The sequence below is a fragment of the Triturus cristatus genome, chromosome 3_1, assembly GCF_964204655.1.
Source record: "Triturus cristatus chromosome 3_1, aTriCri1.1, whole genome shotgun sequence".
NCBI lineage: Eukaryota > Metazoa > Chordata > Amphibia > Caudata > Salamandridae > Triturus > Triturus cristatus.
In genome coordinates, this window is record NC_140583.1 from 381092727 (window position 1) to 381111173 (window position 18447).

Genomic DNA, 18447 nt, shown 5'->3' on the forward strand with positions numbered 1-18447 from the left:
GCGGTTGGTTCCGGTCACCTCTTCTACCTTCAGATTTTGAAACTTTTACTGAGCTTTTTCTTGCAGAGTCCCTTGATGCTCTTCATCAGGCCGGATTTGGTGAGGGTTCACCGGGTTTGGTTTCCACCAGTTCCCGGTAAAATTCTGGAAGTCGGACCTCCGGAGTTTTTTAGTGGGACAAACCTGGACAGAAGGCCAGGCTGCGGTTGAGGATCGCTGGCTTGGCTGGCAGGTCAAGTCGGTCCACTTATGGGGCTTTTTATCAAAATTGCTCCAAAGTTCTCCAAACTTCAGGAACTTCTTCCTGAAGTTCCTTTGAGGGTCCCAAAGTGCCAAAATCGTACTCCAAGGATCTGGAAGCTCCAAGATGGTCTTTGAAAGTTTGGTACTTCAATTCCCACAATCCACTTGGACAACACCCTTACAAATCCACTGGAGTCACACCAGGCTGGGGATTCTCAATGGTGATGGTCCAGGTGAATGAATGAAATGAAATTTGTAAAGCGCGTTGGCTACCCGGAGGCCTCCCAGCGCTGCGGACAGAGAGCAAACGGAGAGCAAAGCAAAGGAAGAGCTAGAACAGACAGGTTTTTAGGAGCTTGCGGAACGAGGTGAGGTGAGCTCTGTTAACCTTTATTTTGTAGGCAGTCCACTCTTCAGTCCCTTTGAAGCCGCTTTGATCCCCAGGGCTGTAGTTCCAGCATGTGCAACAGGTGCAGCCAGTCAGAGTGCAGGGCATGGATGGGGCACAACCATACTTCCAGCATGGACCTCCTAGTGTTGTGGGCCTTAGGTCCACAAGATAGTAAAATAAGTGACACAGAGGCAGTGGATATACTGATTAACTGACCACGAGCATGTGCACCCTGTACCTTTTATTTGCAGGGTCACGTCACTCGTGTTGCCTGTGGTAGATGGGTGTGAGATGCAAGGGTGTCCAGCCCTCGAGGGGGTGGCTGGCAATACAGTTATCTGCTGAGACACTAGAACGTGTCCAGCATGACACTACAGACCCTTCTTCTTATGTAGTTTCAAGCAGCAGATTTGAGAGGGTCTGCCCCTCTCAGATACCAAGTCATTGTTCTCTAGGGTTAAACGGGAGGGCACCCCTGCCCAATGAGATGTAGGGCAACATCCCAGTGCATGACCATTTCCTCCAAAGTGTGGCACAATGGTCTCCCAGAAAGCACGATTTTGCCAAAATTCAATATGGTGAAGTGTCAGCAGAGAGGCAAGAGCTGGCTAAACCAACCTCCAGGATGGCTCATCTCCATAGTCTTCCTCCCCCTGGCATCTTCACATTCCTTCCTTAAGCCTGCCATTTGGCTGGGTTCAGAGTGGGTGAGCAGATATGGAACTGGCTTTCTCTGCTTTTCCCCTGGACCTAAGAAGCTCATGGTTTACGACCCCTCCCCCTTTCTCTGGTATTCCTATGCAGCAGAAACCTCTCCTCCCAGAAGAGCTCTTCACCCCAAGTGCCACTTATCACTTCATCAAAGCAGCCTGGCTAATCCAATTAACTCTGACCAATCAGGGCAGATCACTGGAATGCTGATTTGTGTCTTACAGACAAGAACTTCTTATAACTTACTTTCTGTACCTTTAAGGATAAATTCAACAACGGCATATTGTTGGATTTATCAATACCATTCTCCAGAGTCTTTGAATGAAATTTGTCTGCAAAGCCTAGCGTCAGTTATTAGTTAATAACTGAATGCCTTTGCAGATCCCCAACTATGTGGTTGGTGATCTGCAAAGGGGAAATTGAACTGGGCAATTTCTCCAAAACCAGGGCTTATAAAGCATATTTTATAAGGTCCCTACCGATATCTATGGGACCCCACACTCCTGAAACACCTAGGAGGGACTCTAGAGGATCTGAATATGTAAAAATATTGCAGATCCTCACTCCACAGTGCTCCAAGCACAAAAGTCAATCCTGGAAAGCACCTTACTACAATGGGGGAAGTGAACTGTGCAATTTCAATAACCCCAGAGCTTATAAAAACTATTTTATTAGGGCCCTCATTAAAAGTACCTGACCACCAACCCGGTATACCTAGGGGAGACACTGGGGGACCTGAATGTGGCAAAATATCAAATATAAAGTCGAGTTTAGACACAATTAACATTTTAAAAGCAGCCCTGCAGCACAGGGCTGCTTTTAAATTGACCTCAGGCCTCAGCTGTGCACACATGCACATGACTACTGGCCTCTAAACTGTCATGCCCTATTATATACGGGAGAAGGGTAGTTTTAATACTCCTGCCCTATTATGTACTAGGGCCTTATGGGGGTGTCATGTCAATAATAGGGGTACCCTAACCCATAGTGGATCCTAGTTGTATTCAAAGTGTGTTTTCAGCATAGCACTGGACCTGGACCTGTTAGGCAGAGCCCAAGGGCATTCAAAGTCTGCTACCACCAGGGCCAGTCAGAAAAAAATGGGGTGCCCAGGGAACAAGGATGAATTTGCAACAGCTGCCAATTTGACCAAGCAAAGTAAACCATTTGCCCGGCCTAAAACTTCCTTTTAATCCATATAAATTATCAATAGGTAGGCCCTAAACAGCTCATAGGACAGGGTGTAATATATTTACTAAGTAGGACAACCAGTTTTAAGTTTTACATGTCTTGGTAGTGAAAAACCCTTAAGTTCATTTTTCACTATTGGAGAGCTTACCTCTCCCATAGGATAGCATTGGAGTTACCTTATTACATTCGATAAGTGTAATTTCTAAATGGTGACAGATAAGCAGTTCATGTTTGGTATCTTTGGATTTGTAACTAAAAATCCTAGCTCATGGTGAAGTCTTTTTTAAAATAAAAATGTTGAAGAGTCACTTTTAGAAAGTTGGCATTTTCCTGACATTGCCATTTGGTTGCTGCAGCCTGTCTCTGGGTCACATGACTGGGTGTAGTTGAGAGATGGGTTTGTGCATTCCTCTTAGACAGCCACACACAATGGCGAGCTGAAGTATGGCTGGATGGGCCATCATTGTACTGGGGTGAATGTATGACATTGTGCTGCATTCTGTCCATCAATTGTTGGTTTTGCATTTGTCACCTAGAGTGGGACGGGTATGCCCAGACGTGGGTACCGTGCTCTCCATGCCACTGGAGTCAAGCTATCCTGGCTGATGAGGGGCGAAACCACGAAACCAGTCCTAGGATGCTTGTTTGAAGTCCAGGGAGGACCTGGTCTGGCAGTTCAGGCTGGACTGTTCCCATTGGGCGCAGGATCAAGACTGATTTGCATATGGCTGGGTTCAAACTGGAATGGCATGGGAAGAAAAACAACGATGGATTTAGGCCCAAGATCTCATTACTGAGGAGGATGAATGACACTATGCTGCATTCTGTCCATCAATTGTTGTTTTTGAATGGACCATCACTGGCAGGATGGGAGGCAGGAGCTGTGCACAGCCCACTTACACTTAGGCTGTGTTCTGCCTCCCCACAAAGGACTGTATACCCCTTGTAGTTAGACTCGAGCCAGGGCATGGAAGGCAGGAAGCCTGTGGACTTCAAAGGGAAACCTCTAGAAGCATTTCCCACTTCTTAAGGAAGGCCTAGGTGTAAATAATAGACCTCGCACACCAACTCTACAGCACACTTCTAGATCTCCGAATACTCTGCCAGGAAGAAGGACTGCTGTGCTACTGAAAGGACTTCACTCTGCTGTACTGCTGCTCCGAAGGATTGCTGCCCTTCTGTGCTGGCCTTCTGTCTGTTGCCTTTTTGCATGGATGAGAAGGATTGTAACAGCATCAGTTAAATACAGGATCTCGGAGTGACTCCAAAGGCTTGTTAGCTGGCCTCCTGACTAGAGCCTCAGGGACGGAAGGCTCCAACAACCTTGAACCCAGCACCTGGGCCCTGACATCTGTGAGTCCTTCTCTGCCAAGTGGTGCCACCACAGACCTTGACCCTTGGATGTAGGTCTAAAGATGCTCTGCTGGCCCATCTGGAACCCAGCAGAATGGATGTATCACCTACTGCACAGTTGAATGCAGAGCAGAACCGACGTAGTGCCTCTGCTGCGAGGATTCTCTCAGCTGAAGGACTCCCCATCAACTTTGCAACCGGCATTAGAACCAGCTTCCCTGACACAGGCACTTTCATCATAAAGCTCTCGTCAACAGCTTCTTCGACATTGTACGTTGTTGCATTGCTCACTGTGCCACTGGACTCAAGCTATCCTGGCTGATGAGGGGTGAAACCCTGAAACCGGTCCTAGGATGCTTGTTTCTGGTACACGGAGGATCTGGCTTGGCAGTTGGGGCTGTACTGTTCCCATGAGGCACAGGGTCAAAACTGATTTTTATATGGCCAGGTCTAAACTGGGGTGGCATAGTGAGCAAAAGAATGATTTATTTAATCCAGATCTCTTGACTGGGGGTGAATGTTTTGATTTGTTCTGCATTCCGTCCATCAATTGTGTGTCTTTTGCATTGTCGTATCGCAGCTCTTCGGAACATACTTCTCACCTTGACTGTGCAACTCATCCTTGACCCTGGACTTCACCTCGCAAGCCCTCATCGATGGGCTCCTAGATGATGATGCAGGACCCCGCATTGCAGCATCGCAGCTCATCAGAATGGATGCATCGACTTGACTGCCCTGCATCCTCGGAGAAGTTCCTCACAATGCTCCGTAATCAGAATTGAAGGTACTCTTGTACAGCTTGCCTAACAGGGTTCCTTTGTCCCTATGTCTGGCCCGTGCTCCTTTGCGGTCAGGCAGAACTTGTGGCTTTGTCCCAGTCTGGTGCAACCAGATATCCACAGTTTGTACTTTGTGCTTTTTGTGGCTGTTTTCACTGAAATGTTTAAAATTGCATATCTCTGGTTCTACTGATGGGATTTCTGTCATTTTGGTCTTGATTTATATTACAAGTGACTTTATTTGAAGTGTTGTATAAATGCTTTACACATTCCCTCTAACTCAAGCCTGACTGCTCTCTGCCAAGCTAATAGAGGGTTGAGCACCGGTTAATTTGGGATTTCCTTGTGCTTCACCCTGGCAAGGATTGTGGTTGCTGCTTGAGTAGGGTTTCACCCCCCTCAACCAGTAACCTGTTGCAGGGATTCTGCTTATATACAGAACTATGCGTAGAACCCCAGGACCTCAGTGAATTGTGGTGTACCAGAAACTCACCTCAGAACCCAGAACCCAGTATCCGGCTAGCATAAGTGTCCCATTCGTTATCCGAGATTTAGCTCGGCGATCCCAATGAAAAGACAACCCAGAACAAGCTACTCAGTGTACTCTCAGGAATGGTGGGAATCGGAAATACCTGTTCGTATATTATTCTCACATCAGTCCACAACAAGAATCAACAGAGACACGGTGAAAATAAAAAGAGTTTATTTTTATAGACCACGTGTCCTAAGATGCAGTACTTTGGCTAATACAAGCAGACAAATGATTAAAATCAAAACCATCAGCATCGTTACAATACCATAGAATATAAAAGGGGTGATCATGTTATAATGACAGTGGATACTACCACCTTCCCTTTACTAAGAAGCTAATATTATTATTATGCTAATAGAAGGTCTCTTAGGCTTGAATAGGGGACCCCATACCTCAAAGATCAGCTTAGTGAAATCACATCACAGGAGCATCAGGAGTCTTCTCGCAGGAAGGCTCGTCTTCGGTCTGAATATTAAACATGAGGGCTGTAACATTAAAAGCACCAACTTTCAGGTATTTTGCAGCTGCCTGTGTGTTATGGCTAAATAGTGGGTCGATCAACCTAGAGTGGAAAACATGCATTGTCTAACAACCCAGACTGTTTGTCACATCATGTACAGACCAAGGTCGCTGCGCAGAGCTCTGGATGGTAACAACAGATTGCTCTCGTGTGAGGCAAAGCTCGAGTCAGCAGTTTGTTTAAGCAATAACATGTGAACGCAGTGTCGTGCGCAAAAGCAGCAAGATGGCTTTCTAACATCTAACGTGGTTATGCTAACTTAACAATGTATGTACGTATTAAGGGAGTCCTTACTACAAACCCAATTTCCTACAACTACCCAGCAGTACTAAACCAGCCAGTATGGGCCATGGGGGATCAGGCAAAACTGCCCAGATTCTTATATGAGGACAAAAGTGAGATACTAAAACACTAATATATAAATATATTTTTTTTTGGTTTAGTGATGGCAGGTATACCTCCTACATTCAAGAACTAAATTTGTAGTTCTGCACCCAACAGCATATGTAGCAGAGTGCTGATAAGTAGGCTTGATGAATGACCTCGTAGATGAAAGGCTTGAAGATGAGAAAAAGCAAGGTTGCAGGCGTTGTACGAGATCCCTTACTTCAAGCAAACTCGCCCATAGACACCAAACCATTTTCAATTATTATGAGGAGCATCTATAAAATAGTGCGCATCGAGCTTCAGGGTCCAATGTATTCAATTAGCCTGTCTCTACGACTACAGGCATTAGCTGAATACAGATGTCATTCCTAGTTCACAAACCACTGAAGGTTTTCCAAAAGTATGACTTGAACACTCTGTCACTGACCAAAACTCCAAGCTTGAATATTACTGTAATTTCATCTAAAAACATCTGAACTAAAAAGTCCAGCCATACTGGGTCGGATTGCGGAAGGGTAGTAGGGAGTAATGATTGCAAGAAGCAACGGCAGGGCTGAGGCTAATGGGGATTACCATGAAGTAATAAACGTGTTATTTTTAGTTCCCTCTACTTCTCCCGTTGTCTTTATTTCTGAGGGAAATTTGAGCTACGGTCTTAAGGCTCTCAAAGGAGTAAACAGAAGCTCAAGTAGTTGTAGTGTGGAGCACTTGGGGGCAACTGGGGGCCTATACTGAACGCCCCCTTCTCTTGGCCCCTCTCCGGAACCCTCTACCTCTGTTAAAACCCTAGGCATAAAACTGAACTCTCAACTCACCCTTCACTCTCAGGTTAGCTCTGTGGTATCTTCCTCTTTCCTTTCACTGCGCATTATACGCAGGGTGTCCCGTTTCTTCACCTTCTCAGCTCTCAAACTCATCATTTTAGCCATGGTGGTCTCCCGCCTGGACTACGGCAACGCCCTATATGCAGGTATCCCTGCATATAGCTTACGGCGTTTGCAGCAGATACAAAACCAGGCGGCCCGCCTGGTCTTCAATCTTCCCAAATTTCACCGTTCCTCCCCCCTCTTGAAATCCCTGCACTGGCTCCCTGTGCAAGCCCGTATCCAATTCAAGCTCGCCTCCATCACCTTTTTGGCCCGACTGGACCTGGCTCCAGCATTTATCTCCTCAGAGATCACCCCCTATGTACCCACTAGCGAACTCCGCTCCTCGTCTCAGTCCCTCCTCACTATCCCACGCTATCGGACAAAGAAGTGGGGTGGTTTGAAATTTGCTACCCTTGCCCCGATCCTCTGGAACTCCTTTCCCCTAGCTCTGCGATCCATTTCCCTGTACCCGCAATTTCGCAAACATCTCAAAGCCCATCTGTTCACAAAATTCTTTGATTAAATCCCCAGCTGTCTCCCCCATCTTTTGGCCCTGGATCTGGTTAGCAGTAGCGCCAAGAAACCGCAGGTGTACGAGCACTTTACAAGTATTTTAAAACTCAAACTCAAACACGCAGGCTGGGCATGTGCGGCAGAAATAATGACACCCACACAGTATCGTAGTTAGCCGGAGACTAGTCTCTTTCGACCACACCTCCCTTTATTACCACGCCTGGTCCAAGCGCGTGGGTGAGCCACATCCGGCCCATGCTGAGGCCAAACACTACAATGCTGACTTATTACATCCCATCTTAACTCAGTCCTTTTTCTTCTTCCTCTTGGTGGGCCAGCTCACTCAACACACAAAGTCTGAGTCAGGAGCAGGATTGTCTCTCAGCCAGTACTGGGGGTGGGAGCCCCTCCCCGGGGTTCAAGCAGTTGGCGTTGCCGATGATCCTGCTTGTCCTCCTTGAGTCAGGGGAGACCTCAGTAGCTTCCTGATGGGCTACCCTCGATCTCCTGGGGTCTGCGTTTGGCAGGGTGCTTAGATCTTCTGGCCAAGGATATTCTTCTTCTGCTCTTCCTGCGGGCGCTTCCCCTTCTTCACCTGTGGTTTCGTTCACTCTCTAGAACCACAAGATGTTTCTAGTTACGTCCTCTTCATTCTTCTCCGCAGTAACCATGGTCCTTTTGATAGCCACCACCGTTCAGTATCCTTGTTCATACGGGGTCCAAAACTTTCCTCCTTGACTCCAGTCTTGCATTATTACTCGATCTCCTTGATTCAGAACACGGGGCCGGACCCCCTTCTGCGACTGGCTCTTTGATTCTGCTCTTCCCTTCTCCTTAGGGCTTCATTCTTGTTATACAGAGGTGGGATCCATCTTGGGCAGGCAGGGATAGTGTCCCGGCAGGGTTCATTAAACATTAGCGCCCACGGGGCCTGGCGCATGGTGCTATGCGGTGTGCTTCTATAATCCCGCAGGAATAATTGTAGGTGGCATTCACGGTGTGCATTTTCAGACACAGCGATGTGCAGAGCTTTGTTGAGAGTCCCCATGAACCTCTCAATCTCTCCGTTAGCCTGTGGCCATTGCGGAGTGATGCGGCGGTGTTGTACCCCATGATGCTGCATGAAGTCGTGGAATTCTCCTCCCTGAAAGGGGGGCCCGTTGTCACTTTTTGATCTCGCCGGGATACCCAAACATTCCGAACATCTCTTCTAGTATCGGGGCAATCCCTGCAAACACAATGGAGGTGATGATTTCGACCATTGGATATTTGGCGAAAGTGTCCATCATGTCCATCTGGGAAGCTCCCGAAGTCGATGCTTACTTTCTCCCACGGCTCCTTTCCATGTTCTTCAGTATGGATAGGTGCGTGTCGTTCCGACGCACTGGTCAACTGGCATGCTGGGCATTTTCTCACCATCTCCTCCACTCGTCCTTCAAGTCCCAGGAACCAAACTTTCTCCCGCATCCTGGCCTTCATCTTTTCCATCCCCTGGTGTCCCCTGTGGGCCAGCTGGGTTGCTTGGTGTTATAGTGTGGCAGGGATGATGATACAGGACCTTCATAGCAAAAACCCGTCCTGGGTGACACTCAGTTCATGCCTGATCCTCCACATTTTTGTGAGGTAGTCCTTGTCTTCCCCGTCCAGTGATCAGCCGTCTGCAGGAATCGATTCCAACTGCCCCCTTGGACCACGCAGTGTACTTTGGTGAGGACTGGGTCAAGTTTGACAGCTGCCATAATCTCCATCAGGGTTAGTGCCTTTGGACAGGTAATTGTCGATATCATGTTCAGATTGGCCTCTAGTGTTTCAACTTATTTATCCTCTTCTTGCGTGTCCCTTGGGGGAGGGTGCCGAGAGAGGAGGTTGGCTGGATTTTGGGCACCAGGCCGGTGCACTACCTCCATCTCGTACTGTTGGAGTCCGATGGCCCATCGTTCAATTTGTGGGGGTGGGTGAGGCACCGATCCCATAAACAGCGGCACCAACGGCTGGTGGTCCGTGATGACCTTGAACGGGTTGCCACAGACATACAGATGGAAATGCCGGCACGTCCATCTGATAGCCAGGGCTTCCTGCTTGATTTGTGCATAGTGTTTTTCTGTGGGCGAGAGGGATTTGCTGGCGTAGGCCAACGCGGCCCACCTTCCTGGTTCCTGCTCTTGGGTGAGCACTGCTCCAAGGCCTACCAGGCTTGCCTCCACAATGAGCTCTCTGCGTTTTTCAGGATGAAGTATACCAATGTGGTGTGGTCGAGGAGGGCACTCTTGATTCCCCAACTTCCACATGGCATCGGCTCGTGTGAGGTTCCGGAGGGGTTCTGCTATGGTGGCCAGATCTGGGATGAATTGGCCGCAGTAGGTGGCCATCCCAAGGAAACTTCAGACTTCCGATACCGTTGACAGGGGTGGTGCATCCTTTATAGCTTGGGACTTCTGCGGGTCCACCTGTATTACCTCCTGATTGAAAAGGTAGCCGAAGAGTTCTATCTTCCTCTGGAAGAAAATACATTTATCCCTGTGTGGACACCATGTTCCTGAAGTCACTTTAGCGTGGCTCTCCGGGGCTGATAGTGTTCATCTGCGGTGGCTGAGGATATCATCACTTACATTCAGCACTCCAGGTAGGCCCATCAGTATCTCTCTCACTGCATCCTGGAACACCTCCTCTGCCGAGGATATCACAAAGTTGAGGCGTTTATAGCGACGTAGCCCCAGGTGGGTGCTGAATGTAGTGCTGTATCTGCTCGCCTTATCCAAAACCAGCTGGTGATATCCGGAGTTCAAATCCAATTTTGAAAACTAATGGGATCCGTTCACGTCCGCCACTATGTGGTCCATATCTATACATAATAACATTTTCCCTGGCTGCTCTGGCTTCTCCGTTATCACCATAGGTGACACCTGCCGAGTTGTTCCTGACACCTATTTGATGACTGCTTGTTCCTCCAGTTTTTGGAGTTCTTGCTCAACAAGCGGTCGTAGGTGGAAAGGGATCCGTCTGTGGCGCAAGGCTGTTGGGGCAATCGCTTGGTCGATATGGAGCTTTATTGGGGCCCTCTTGATGCATCCCAGGCCTTTGAACAAGTTCGCGAACTGGTCCAGCAGTTCTTCTATCTGGTTCGCTCGTACGCTTCTCGCAACCGTCACCAGGCCTAGGTCTTCGGCTGTGTGGCTACTGATCAGTGTATCGGCCTCTTGGTGGATGCCATGGATGACTGTGAATATCTCATTTTCCTCCTACCGCATTGGTACGGTCATGTTCCCTCACAACGGTAGGGGTGAGTCGCTCCCATACTCAAAAATCTTTGTTTTTGATGGTGTTAATTCCTTCTTGGGTCACAACTTGTGGTATTGCTGTACCCCCATGACATTTACGGAGGCCCCCGTATCAATGGCCGCCCTCACCTCGGATCCGGTGCACATGGGCTGTGGTCATCTCCTTCTTTTCAGTTCTTTGGTGAAGGACACCAGGTACGTCTTGGCTTCATCATCCTCTGTTTATGTGTATTCTACTTGGTAGGTCACCTGTTGGGTTTGTTTTGCACTGCTCAATGTTGCCAGTGAGACGCTCGATAGTTGGTGCACCAGTTTTCAGATAGACTTCTCCCCCCTTTCCATCCTTGTATTGGCTTCTCATCCAACAGACTGACGCAAAATGGTTTGGAATGCCACAATTTGAGCATGTCCTGCTCCAGGCGGGGCATGCATGGGGTGGGTGTTCCTCACGTCCGCAATACCCACATTGGCCTTTCAGGGTTGTGGTTTGACGGCCTTGTGGCCTGTTCCCTCTGTCTCGTGTCCTTACTGCATCAACCTTTTCCATCTTGACAGTTGTGTGCTTCTCTGGTGGCCGCATCAAGTCTAGATCCATTTCATCGGCTCTGGCTGCCTAGAGGTCGTGTGTCCTGTGTATTGTTGAGGGGTATAATTGGCTGTCTTGGTATCAGCCTACGCAGCTGTTGTGCTGCGGATGCCCTGGATGATTTGGGCTCGAATTTCTTCAGTGGCCCAGTCGTCCATGATGTAGGTGCCAGGTAGTTCTCTCAGTCGTGTGTAGAATGCATCAATAGATTTCCCTTCCTTCTGCCGGGCCTGGTGCAGCTTGAACCGTTAGAAATCGGGGTTCAGCTGTGGGTCAAAATGCGCGTTGAGCGCTGCTACAGCAGCTTCGTAGTCTGTGGCTGTACCAGTGTTCGGGAGTTGTTTGAGCAGGAGGTACACCTCCTCCCCTGCATAGTGAAGCATTAATGACCGTTTCACAGCTCAGTCTTCTTCCCTTTTTGCTATAAAATAATTCTCAAGCTACCCTATCCACGTTTTCCATCACGGGGATGCGGTGGTGGGGTCAGCTGCTTCATTGAATGGGGGTAAGACCCCTGTTAGAGGGTGTTGAGTGATCACGCGTGTGGGTTGCTGGTCCTCATTTGGCTGGGGGTCTCCCATTCCTTCCTCCTGGTGTGGTGCACCTGTCTCGTAGTGGTGGCTTGAATTGGTGTTGTAGGTGTTGGCTGGTGGTGTTGGTGTGTGTCCACACGTGGGGAATCGGAGAGATTCTTCCAGGCGTCTTCTTCTTTCCCCTGATGTCTGTGATGCAGGGTGTGCTCAGCTGGGGCATCTGCTGCTCTTTGTTTGTTCCCTTTTTTTTCTCCTTTCTCAAGCTCCCAGGCACTCACTTCAGTGTCTCATTCCTGGTCATGGGAGGTAGGGCCTTGAGCCAATCGCCCACATGTTGGGCAGTGTGGTGGGGCCTCTGGCACTCCTCTGGACAAGGATGTGCAGGGGCGGTCCTCTAGCTTATGCAGGGGAAGTCACGCTCTAACTAGCAGCCCACTGATTGTCCGGGGAGCGTCGATGGTCACGCGGGCACCTCCTCTGCTGAGATTCAGTGCGGCGCCAGGCGCGGAGACAAATGGCAATGTCCACTCTTTTCTGTGTTTTCTCCATACGCACAGTAATGAGGGCGCGCTGTCAGTGTCACAGTGGTGCGTGCAGGAGCATGAGTCCGGCTCCGCACTCGTCACCAGTGTGGTGTGGGGCACTTGGGGCAACTTGGGGCCTATGCTGAACGTAGGCTGAGCATGTGCATCAGAATAATAATGACACCCACACAGTATTGTAGTTAGACAGAGACTGGCCTCTTGCGACCACGCCTCCCTTTATTGCCACGCCCGGACCACTCCTGCTCTGACCGCATGTGTGCGCCACATCAGGCCCACGCTGAGGCCAAACACTACAATGCTGACTTATTACAGTAGTGACTCTACAAATTCCAGCTAACATTAAACCAGGCCTCCTTCCTGGAAACCTCGATCCTGCAACACACAAACTCCTTTATAAGGAGCTGGGACAAGCAATAAGTCAAAGGAATACAAGTTCTGTTTAGGGGTGTGCAAAACTCACATTATTTGCTTTTGCATAATTATGTGAAATTTCAGCAAAATCATGCATAATTATGTGAAATGCATATTCTCATTTCATGTTATATTGTAGTTTGAAATAAGTCCTCTTCTCAATTTATTTCACAAGGACGCTTTAAGCAAAAGCACCCAAAAAAAAACAGTGGCTCGCATTCTGTTGTTACTTTGCATTTCTGGTATATTTTTACAATGGGCATTTTTGCAGTATCTTTTTTACCACGAATGATATAAAATTACGTGCGGTGATAGTGTAATTTTGAGAATTGCACATCATAAGGCGAATTACGCCATGTGATTTAAATTTAGTCCGTACGTAGTTCTGATTCACCTGCTGTTGCAGATCAAGTGGGCTTTATTAACCTTGTGCAAGAGGCCAAACATCACAAATAGGCTTTCTGTATGTTGAAAAGCCAAATGTCTGTTGCAGTGGCAACACGCGGAGTACATGGTCCCACAGATACAGCATACAACTTTTAGCGAAAATGTAATGCCGTTCTGTCTTCCAAATCATGCGGTCTCAGTCTGCCTATTTTTTTTTGTTTCACAGAATCAAAACTCGAACACAAGGTTTGTTTCTTGGAAATATAAAAAACGAAAAACTGTCCAGCTGTGCGATTTTTTTTTTTTTTTCCAACACCTCATGGCTATTTCTAAGTCTTGACTACTGACCGCTTTAGCTGTGTGTCACAGACCTATTGCTTGCAATACATTACATATAACTAGAGTGTGCTTTTGTCAGCGTGTTGCTCTTGTTTGTGTCTTTCCTCCCGATTCTTGTTAGTCCTGAGAGAGGAGAATTTCGGTCTTAGTGCTTTCATGGGATGAGTTGTGTCCTTCCACTGCTGCCTTGAGTGGGCTCTTTCTTTTATTTATCTTGCTGCAATCCACGGCAATGGATGTGTCTCCTGGATCCTCCGAACAACCCTTCCCTGCTTCTCTCTTTCTGATTTCTTTCTCCAAGCCCACTGTTGGTTCTACGATCAGGAGACCAGCTGACTGTGTGACACTGAGATGCTGCTACATACATAAAAGATGGAGCACAAGAGCGGGCACTAGATAGACACTTTTTAAGAGCTTCTTGCACTCTGCTTAAATTTTATTGCCATTTCTCAAAATATTTAAGCAACTCTTTATCATCATTCCTTGCTGCCTAGGGGGTGGAGCAGGGAAGGGCGGCTCTACCATCACTTGCCCAGCTGCTTAGTTGATTTACTCATCTAAACCATATTGACTAAATGAGCGAGGTGATGAGGGAGAAAGACACCCACTACAGTAGTGGTCTTTAGGCCAGTGGACAGTTGTCAGGAAGGGAGAGGCGATAGGAATACAATCCTTTTGTATGCAGTAGAGTTCTGTCTTTTTTTGTCGGCATACTTTTCCTTTTTGTAAGTCTGTTTTAGTTGGTACACAGTCTGCTGTGTAACTTGGGATAAAACCTTAGCACAAACATGAATACACGTTCACTGATGTACTATCGATGACCAGGGGAATATGCTTATGTTAATATTGAAAAAGTCGATGTTAATGATGATACAATTATATATAAGAACTAAATCCAATGCTCTAATCATCTAATTAACCTGTCATGAACTCTCCGTCAACTCTGACTCAGAAATACTCGGTCAAGTAGGCTCTAAGACCTAGAGCTTAGGTTACTGATAGCTAGGTCACAGGTGGTGCGGCACATAGATAGCAGACAACTGCACAAACAGGAAACTCAAATCAAAAACAGATAGGAGCAGTGACACCACAATGGTCCGGGGAGATTGGCCCCAATAAAGCACACATGTCCTGAGGGGTGCATGCATTAACAAAAACACCATAAAGTGAGATGCCACATGAAGTTAGGAACACATAGCCAATCAGGACAGAGCACACAAAGTGTATGCAGTGATCATGCGCCCCTCATGCCGGACATCTGGACACATTGTCCACTGGCCCTCATTGTGTCCACGCAAGGTAAAGGCCCACCTGCATGTGTTATCAGTGGCCTAATTTATGACTCCAAAGACAAGGACTGTATTCTGTATCAAAAAAGGATAGTTGGAAGCATTGTATGATACCCAAAGAAGTGTATAAAACCTTGCTCAGATCAATTGTACCTTGAGACCGTCCTCAGACCCGCTTCTGTAACTATAGTCCTGGCCGAAGCATTTAATTAAAATGTTCCTGTTAGAACGGAGGTAAGTACACATTTAAATAAATAAAACGAATTTCGTTGCGCGCGCTGCATCACATTTTGCGATGCAGCGCGCGCAAAGGAATTTGTTTTATTTATTTAAATGTGTACTTACCTCCGTTCATCCATATTCCGGTGTTTACATTTCCCCACCCTGCCCCTCCCCCGCCCCGCCTCACTGCCCACCGAACTCCCTCCACGGGCCGCTACTGAGCATGACTGTCGTCCACATTGTAGCATCCTAGCACTTGTAAATCAGATAAAGTAAATCAACATTCAAGCTTGTACTTGCATGCATTTATTTATTAGGTAGTCCTTCCATCACACGTGAATAGCATAGAAACACCCTGGCAGTAGATGGAAAAATTAACCAAGGGTGATGAATTTAATATGGAGATAAAATATGTCATGGATTTGTGAGTGGTGAGATTGAGCGCACTTGTATGCCTGTGTCCATCAGTGTGTATATTTGTTGTATAGCACAGCAATTCCTGGCCGCATGCAACCCAGGATAATATCCTGCGTAGCTAAACTCATATAAGGTCCCAACGGCAAGACCTATTGGCCATGCCAATGCTTGTTGCTATATTTGTTTTCATTGGCTTTAATACTCTGCACACTTTACCACTGCTAACCAGTGCTAAAGTGCCTGTGCTCTCCCCTTTAAACACATTTTTATTGACTTGCACCTAATTGGCACATTTAATTTATTTGTAATTTCCTCTCAAAAGTGGTACTACATGTATCTAGCGCTTGTAAATTAAATGCTACTAGTGGACCTGCAGTGCTCATTGTGCTTTCACTTAAGTAGCCCTTTAAACATTTCTCAGGCCTGCCATTGCGGCCTGTGTCTTCAGTTTAAACTGCCATTTTGACATGCCAAAATACATTTTTTGCCAGGCCTAAACCTTCCATTTTAATACATATAAGTTACCACTAAGGTAGAGCCTAAGCAACTCTTAGGGCAGGATTAAGTGCATTTAAAAAATCTGACATGCCTTTTTAAATTTTACATGCCCTAGTGGTGAAAAACTCTTAAAATAATTTTTCACTACTGCAAGGTCTACCTCTTCCATAGGATAAAACTGAATTACCTTATTACATGTAAAAAGTGAGAACTTTTGATTGGGAGCAGATGAGAAGATCGAGTTTGGTGTCAGATTTTAGGTCACAGTTTTGAAAATGTCGCCTTAAACATTTGGTACCTGTATCCTGAGTAACATGGCTAGGTGTAGCTGGAAGTTGGTATTTGTGTATTGCTGCCAACACAGCGATACAAAGGGGGAATAAGTGTTGGTAGAGTGGGCCATCCCTGGCTTGATGTGGCGGAACAGGTCACCTACCACACTTGCCACATCACAAACTCTCTGCCGCAGCACACTCATAGAGGGTTTCACACTCTTCTTTTGTGCCCCCTGACAAGCTGGGGCCAGGGCAGGGAAAAACAAAATTCAAAATATCTGGAGATGGAAACCTCCAGAAACTTCTCCCACTTCAAAGCTGGTGCCCAGTATCAATATTGGACCCTCTGACCCAACTATTTTGATCACTTCTGGATTTGTGGACTCTGTCAGAAAAGAGGACCTGCTTTGCTGCCAAGGCCTGCTGTTGCTGCACCAAGTGCTGTGGGCTGCCCTGCTGAATCCAGCTTGGCTATGTGGAACCAAAACTCCAATGAATCTCCAAGGGTCAGTGGGCTGCCGTCTCTGTGCATCTCCCCGCCCCTCGCTCTTCCGTGCCCTGACTGCCTGTGCCTTTTTGCCTTTTGTATCCTGAGTGCCTGTGTCCTTTTTTGCTTTTGTATCCCGAGTGCCTGTGTCCTCCTTTGCATCTTGTGCCCTGAATTTTGCCCCCCTTTTACTTCTGTACCCTTGTTTGCGCCTCGTTACTCTCCTCGCCACTCGTTCCCGCCGCCGCGTCCCGGTTGCCCCGCCCCCTTGCATTCCATTGGCCGCCCCGCTCACACCTCCCAGCTGCTCCTCCCTCCCTCTCCCCCTCATATGGAGGCCACGCAGCGGTAGAGAGAGCAACCTCTGACCCTGTTTCCCAGGCAGGTCGCTCCCCTCACCGCCACGCAGCCCCCAGTGTGACCTGCATTCTCGCTACCGCTCGCACTAGCCCTCTGCTTGGTAATTTTACTGCCGTCTCTGTGCCTCTTCCCGCCCCTCTCTCTTCCGTGCCCTGACTGCCTGTGCCTTTTTGCCTTTTGTATCCTGAGTGCCTGTGTCCTTTTTTGCTTTTGTATCCCGAGTGCCTGTGTCCTCCTTTGCATCTTGTGCCCTGAATTTTGCCCCCCTTTTACTTCTGTACCCTTGTTTGCGCCTCGTTACTCTCCTCGCCACTCGTTCCCGCCACCGCGTCCCGGTTGCCCCGCCCCCTTGCATCCGATTGGCCGCCCCGCTCCCACCTCCCAGCTGCTCCTCCCTCCCTCTCCCCCTCAGAAGGATGCCGCGCAGCGGCTGCGCAGCGGGCGCACCGCTGGCACGCCGAAGGTGCGCCTAAGGCAAGCCCGTCTGCGCCCGTCCGCGGCCGGACCGCGCCCAGCGCCAGGACCACTGGACCTCACCGGAGCCAGCCAACCCGACAGAGATACGACGCCACCACTCTCATCGCACTCAACACCGGCCGGATCCCCGGCTGCTGCAGAGCCGCCCCAAGACGCACCCACGGACCCTTCACCTGCCAATCCTGCAAGTTCTCCTGCATCCGGACCCGCAACGCACCCGCCAAGCCAAGCACCAGCAGCAACCACCTGAAGTGCATCCTGCTCAACACCCGCTCCGTCCACAGACACGCCGTGGAACACTGGAACCTGCTCGACACCACATCTCCAGACGTTGGCTTCCTCACGGAAACATGGATGAACGCCTCCTCAGCGCCCGACATCGCCATCGCCATCCCGGACGGATACAAGATCACCCGGAGGGACCGCGCCAACCAAACAGGAGAAGGCATCGCCAACTTCCACAAGAACACCATCCGCATCACGACCAACTCCGACGACACCCTCACAGCCGCTGAACATCTCCACTTCCAGATTCACACCGACCCCAAGACCACACTCACAGGCACCCTCATCTACAGACCCCCAGGACCCCGCACACAATTCAGCGAAGACATCGCAGACTTCATCAGCCCGCACGCCTCGCCTCCTCAGACTACATCCTCCTAGGGGACCTCAACTTCCACCTGGAGAACAACAACGACAACAAGACCACCGCCCTGCTGGACAACCTCGCCAACCTCGGACTCAAGCAACTGGTGAACACCCCCACCCACTACGCCGGACACACACGCTTGACCCAGTCTTCTCCTCCAGCAAGCACATCTCCTTCAGCCACTCCACCGGAATCCACTGGA

The 18447-nt window shown here is 48.5% G+C and overlaps 1 protein-coding gene across 3 annotated transcripts in view; it reads left to right on the forward strand.

Moving 5' to 3' along the window:
- The window catches only part of WDR72 (WD repeat domain 72), a 1103881-nt gene that overhangs the window by 14984 nt on the left and 1070450 nt on the right, over positions 1-18447 (forward strand). The window contains exon 1 of one of the 3 annotated variants that reach the window (XM_085644162.1): positions 4559-4673. The exons of the other annotated variants lie outside the window; for them this stretch is intronic. The gene's annotated coding sequence lies outside the window, so the exon portion shown is untranslated. Of the gene's footprint in view, positions 1-4558; positions 4674-18447 lie in introns of those variants that run through there. 3 annotated transcript variants of the gene reach the window in all.